Here is a 6,715-nt window from a genome sequence, read left to right on the forward strand (position 1 = left end):
GGAAACTCTAAGCAAGCCCCAGTTAAATAGACATTAACATTTTATAAGACTTGCTGTGGGGGCACTGAAGCTGTGTCTCAGCAGTTAAGGCCACTGACTGTTCTTTCAGAGAACCTGGGTTCAAGTCCCAGCATCCACATGGCAGCTCATGATTGTCTATGACTCCAAGATCTGACAATATCACATAGACATACATGCAGGCAAAGCACCAATACACATAAAATAAAGGGAAAAATTAAAAAAAAAAAAAGAGTTGCCACGGTCATGGTGTCTCTTCATAATGACAGAACACTGACTTTAAGACCCCAAGCATTATGGTACAAGCCTTTAAACCCAGGGCAGGTGGCTTTCTGAGTTCAAGGCTAGCCTGATCTACATAAGAGTTCCTGTTCAAGCCGGGCATGGTGGTGCATGCCTTTAATTCCAGTACTGGGGAGGCAGATCGAATTTAAGGCCAGTCTGATCTACAAGGTGGGTCCAAGACAGCCATGGCTAACACAGAGAGATCTTGTCTCAAAAAACCAAAATAAAAAATAAAAAGAGAGAGAGAGAGAGAGAGAGAGAGAGAGAGGGAAGGAGAGAGAGAGAGTTCCTGGTCAGTCAGGGATACAAAGCAAGATCTTGTCTCAAAACAACAGTAAAAAGAAGTTTGGGCAATCTCACTGTATTTAATCCCCAGATCATCAACAATAAAAATAAATTAAGACAATCTTTCTGTCCTCCCTGACTCTCCAAAGCGAGGACACCTTCCACATACCCAATGGATTTTGTTAAGTACTTTATACTGCAATCAAGGCTCCATAAAGAGGTAATGAAATGGAAGCCTAAAGAGTTTTTTTCTGGGAGCCTTCTGAAGGAAGCCCTTTCATGTGAAAGGGCAATATGGCCACCGGTTCAGGAGACACTCCAGGGCTGAGCAATGCTGCACGGCCTTGGCTGGTCCTTGGCTGGAAAGCCCAAAGACCACCGTCAATAGCATCTTCCCTCCTGCCTTTATCTGTGGCTCCTCAGAAGCAGTCCCATAAGCTCCCCTGACAACCCACCAAAACAATAAACATTTTTAACCAAAAGAAAATTTAATTAAAAAAGAAAAAGTAAGGTGGGCGTGGTGGCACACATCTTTAATCCCAGCATTCGGGAGGCAGAAGCAGGCAGGGCGGATTGCTGTGAGTTCAAGGCCAGCCTGGTCTACAAAGCCTAGGACAGCCAGAGCTACACAGAAACCTTGTCTCAAAAAAACCAAAAAATAAAAAGTATCCAGACCTTTTAGGTGAATCATCTCCAAGGTTGTAAAATGGCAGCTGGTGTCCACACGAATTCCTGGAAAGAAGTGTGTGTGTCTGCAATGACTAATTGATGGACTGGGCTAGAGCTGCAGTGGTGTGGGCGGGTTGGAATGTTGCAGTCCTCAGATGATTACCTTATCTCAGGCAATCCCCCCCCCCCCCCCCCCCGTGGCAATTCCACAGGCTTTCAGAACAAAAGCTAAGAACGTCATCAGCTAGCACATAAGGCCTAGCTATAGGAAAGCTTCCCAGTCTTGCTGGAACCGCCTTTCTCTGAAGTGCGCACTAATGTCTTTTAAGTTTGCCTTGATTTTTTTTAAATATTTTATTTATATTTTTTAATGTATATGAGTGCCCTAGCTGCATGTACAGCTGCATGAAGAGGACGTTGGATAGTTGTGAGCCACCGTGTGGTTGCTGGGAGTTGAACTCAGGACCTCTGGAAGAGCAGACAATGCTCTTAACCTCTGAGCCATCTCTCCAGCCCCAAGTTTGCCTTGATTTATGACTCTTCTTTGTTCTGTAAAACCGTAAAGCAGGGCTGGAGAGTTGGCTCAGTGGTTAAGAGCACCGTCTGCTCTTCCAAAGGTCCCAGGTTCAATTCCCAGCACCCACATGGCAGCTCACAACTGTCTGTAACTCCAAGATCTGACACCCTCACACCAATGCACATAAATTTAAAAATTAAAAAAAACCAAACAACAACAACAACAACAACAAAAAACCATAGAGCAGCTTCCACAAGGGAACTTGGAATCTGGGTAACTTAAACCATGTTCCAGGGCCTCCTCGGCCACTCAGCTTTGGCTCCAGAATGAAGGGACTCTAGCCAGCCTGAGCTCTGCAGGCCCTGCCCTTCTGCCCCATGCCCTCTGCCTTACCAAAAACCATTAGGTTCCTTTCCAACAGCTAGCCACCAAGGCCTGCTCCCTTAGTTGGCCACTTCTTCCTCCTGACACTGACCACCAAGATCCAACTATCAAAGTACTGAAGTCCAGCAATCAAAACCTTAACACGCACAACTAAAATTAAACACGTCATCCTAATTCGCGGCTTCCCTTGTGCTTTTATAATCGGCCATCTTCCTAAGGGCCACATCTGTGTCCTCTCTGTCCAGAGGCAGTCCTTTGTCCTCTGTGACAAATACCCTTCTCCCCCTCCCTTGCTCCTTTCCTCTTCTCCTTGGTCCTGTATCTCCTGCCTCTGTCTCTTATTCCCTGTCCTCTGTCCCTCTAGGGCAAATAAATCTCCTTTGTGCTAAGAGCTTGGTCTTTGGGATCCTAAGCCGACACCAATCCTTCATAGCATAAACTCTCATTCTTTTTAAAGTGAGAGCTGCACATGGGGGTGGGGGGTTGTTTTTTTAACTATATTTTTTTTCTTCTTTTTTGGGTTTTTTGTTTGTTTTTTTCAGGTTTTTCATTTTGTTTGTTTTTTTGGTTTGTTTGGTTTTTTTTTTAGTTTTTTAGTTTTTTAGTTTTTTGGTTTTTTTTTTTTTTTTTTTTTTTTTTTTTTTTGAGACAGAGTCTCTCTGTGTAGCCTTGGCTGTCCTAGACTCAGGCTGGCCTCGAACTCACAGTGATTTGCCTGCCTCCCAAGTGCTGGGATTAAAGGCGTGTGCCACCACACCTGGCTTGTTTTTTTGTTTTCGGTTTTTTCAAGACAGGGTTTCTCTGTGTAGCTTTGGCTGTCCTGGACTCACTTTGTAGACCAGGCTGGCCTCAAATTCACACAGATCCACCTGCCTCTGCCTCCTGAATGCTGGGATTAAAGACGTGCACCACCACACCCAGTGATGATTTTTTTTTCTTGTTGTTTTAAAAAACAAACAAAAAAAGAAAGAAAAAACAGCTGAGCATAGTGCTGCAATCTTTTAATGCCAGGATCTAGGAGAAACCTGTTGAGACCATGTTGGCCAAGCCACCAGGACTACACAGTGACACCTCTTTGAAAAAAATAAAAGAAAATGGGAGGACAGAACAAGCAAAACAAAATATAATGACACTTGTTTATGAAGATTCCAAGGTAGGGCTGGCAAGATGGCTCTGCTGGTAAGATGCTTGCCAGCAAGCCTGCTGACCTGAGGTCCCAGGACTCAAACAGTGATGTGACTCCCCTAAATTGCCCTCTGATCTCACTGTGAGACACAAGTACACATGCAAATAAATAAGAGTAATAAAAACATTTTTTTTAAATAAAAACATTTTTAAGACACCAGGATGAAGCCCATTGCTTCGTATGTGCACCTAAAAGTCGTCTTTCCCATTATTTGTGCACAACATCTCAGTCCACCTCGGACTTTCCTGGCCTCTGGGATGGAACTGGGTGAGATAGTAATTTAATGTGTTTACCTACTCTGGGCAAATCAATAAAATGCTTGAGGCATTTCATCCCTCACCATTGCTATTTCTAGCCCATCCTCCTAAGGATAAATATTTGGCTAGTACTTGAAAACTAAGAAAATCCAGAGATGGAATGTTCAATTGCAATAATTCATTTTCAGATTTTTAAATTTCTCCCTTCATCGGAAAAAAATCCCTTTAGGGCATTAACACAGAGAGAGATTTTAAATGCAAAATGTATCTGTGTTTGAAGCACTGAAAGTGCATCTGGTGAAAAACCAATTCGAAGTCTGTGTCTCTAACCTCAAGATAGTTAGTGTTTTAATTGAAAAGATGGCATTTTTTCAGGAAAATGGGTTTTATTGAAATGAAAAGATAAATTTCCCAATAAACTAACTTGGACAACATACGATGCTAGAGTGTAAACATGTGAGTGTGCACAGTGCACTGGAGTGTGCACAGTGCACTGGAGTGTGCACTCAGGAAGTGGTGACCTGAGAATTTATGCTAGGGAGATACTCAGTAGGCACAGGGCTCACTGCACAGGCCTGAGGACCTGAGCACCCACACACACACAACTGGGAGACCCTTGCACCCACACACACACAACTGGGTGAGCCAGCACACGCCTGCAATCCCAGCCCTGGGGAGGCAGAGACAGGAGAACCCTGAGACTTGCTGGCCTATCTAGCCTACTTGATGAGCCCTGTGAGAAATAAAATCTAACAGTTGATTTTCAAAGGTGCCTGGAGTCAGCTTAGATCCTGCTACAAATGAACAGAAAACACCAGACCCCCTACAAAGGCCTGGCGGTCTAGCTCTTCCCCAACCCAAACTCGGCTTAGTTACCCACCCACCGTCTCCTGCCCAAACTAGAGATTTAGAGTAGAAAAGGACTCACAGCCAAGCTTGCCTACAAGGTGATGAGCCTGAAAACAAACAACATTCAGATGTCACACGTCTTTAATCCCAGCACTCAGGAGGAGGAGACTGGTGGGTTCAAAGCCAGCCGAGTCTCCCTAGCAAGTTCCAGGACATCCACAGGTACTTAGTAAGACCTGGTCTCAAAAGTAATTAGGCAAAGATAAACAGGAAGTGAAAGCTAAGCAGGAAGCTGTAAAGGAGGCGGTCAGACAGCTGCCCCAGTGTGGGTGACCCGAAATGCCAGGTAAGATGGTGGATGATGCTGTAAGTTGGAACACATATAAAGGTAGGTACTTGGAGCGTATGAGGGAAGAGTGGACCAGGGCTTTCCTGGCATCATAGGGGTTTCGGTTTGAGTAGTTCACCAAAATGTACAGCCTGACCTCCCACCATTTTAACTTTATTGAGGCCTCAACCTTGTTGTGTATCAAAGAAAAGGTTTTCTTTGGGCACTGGCTGCTCTTCCAGAGGACCCAAGTTCAATTCACATCACCCACATGGCACCTCACATGCCTCTGTAACTCCAGTTCCAGGGGGTCAGCGCCCTTTTCTGGCCTCCATGGGTACCTACATACACATGGAGCACGGACAGGGGTAAGCAGAACACCCATACACACAAAATAAATAAAATTTAAAATCAATAAATCTATTTAAAAACAAACAGTCTTAAACCAAGCAGTAATGGCACACACCTTTAATCCCAGCAATCAGGAGGCAGAGGCAGGCAGATCTCTGAGTTCAAGGCCAGCCTGGTTTACAGAGGGAATTTCAGGACAGCCAGGACTACACAGAGAAACCCTGGGGGACAGGGATTGGGTAGGGTGGGGCATGAATTAGGCCTAAGCCTGTGTTATGACAACTAACATCAGGTCCAATAACAGACGGTGGGGGTGGGGATTGAAAAAGGCTGGAGAGATGGCTCAGAGGTTAAGAGCACTGTCTGCTCTTCCAGAGGTCCTGAGTTCAATTCCCAACAACGACATGGTGGCTCACAAGCATCTATAACTTGATCTGATTCCCTCTTCCGGCCTGCAGGTGTACATGCAGATTGAGTGAGCACTCATATACATAAAAATATCTCTTTTATTTTTATTTATTTATTTTTTCAAAACACAGTTTCTCTGTGTAGCCTTGGCTGTTCTGGACTCACTTTGTAGACTACACTGGCCTCAAACTCACACCGATCTACCTGCCTCTGCCTCCCTGAGTGCTGGGATTAAAGGCATGCATCACTATGCCCAGCTAAAAAGTTCTTCCATGAGCCAAAATAATTTCCTCTTCCCCTTATGTTGCTTTTGCCAGGCATTTTCTCTGTCTGAAAAAAGACTGGCTAATACATCCAAGGCTATGAGTCTCTGTGTGCCAGGGGAGAGAGTGACAGAACAGGACACTGGACATCCTCCTTTGGCCTTGGCCCATGCATATGTGTGTACATACACATACAACTAAAAAGATGTGCCAAGTTGCTGAGGATGGTGTCCTGGTTAGCTCTGTCAACTTGGTACAGCCTGGTGTCATCTAAAAGGAGTGCTCCTCAGCCGGATGTGGTGGTGCACGTCTTTAATCTCAGCACTCAGGAGGCAGAGGATAGCGGATCTCTGTGAGTTCAAGGCCAACCTGATCTATAAAGCAAGTCCAGGACAGCCAAGGCTATACAGAGAAACCCTGTCTTGAAAATTTTTAAAAAAAGAAGAGGAGGAGGAGGAGGAGGAGGAGTGAGGTATGAGGCATGGTACAAATGCTTTCATTCCAGCACAGGGGAGGCAGGGGCATCAGGACACCTGTGACTTTGAGGCTAGCTGGTGTACACAGATAGAGCTTGGCTTATTTGTCTGTTTGTTTTAGAGGCAGGGTCTCTCTAAGTAGTTCTGGTTGTCCTGGAGCTCACTATGTAGACCAGGTTGACCTCAAACTAAGAGATCCTCCTGCCTCTGTCTCCCCAGTGCTGGGATTAAAAGTATATGCCATCACTCTGGCAAGAGAGAGCCTGATTTAAACACACAGAGAAAGGAAAGAAAGAAAGAAAGAAAGAAAGAAAGAAAGAAAGAAAGAAGAGAAAATGGAGGAGCTGTTGCTGTAGGTGATGGTGGCACAGGTGCCTGTATACAGAGAGAGAGAGAGAGAGAGAGAGAGAGAGAGAGAGAGAGAGAGAGAGAGAGAGAG

This window comes from Acomys minous, assembly GCF_964271855.1.
Source record: "Acomys minous genome assembly, chromosome: 13".
In the NCBI taxonomy this organism is placed as follows: Eukaryota; Metazoa; Chordata; class Mammalia; order Rodentia; family Muridae; genus Acomys; species Acomys minous.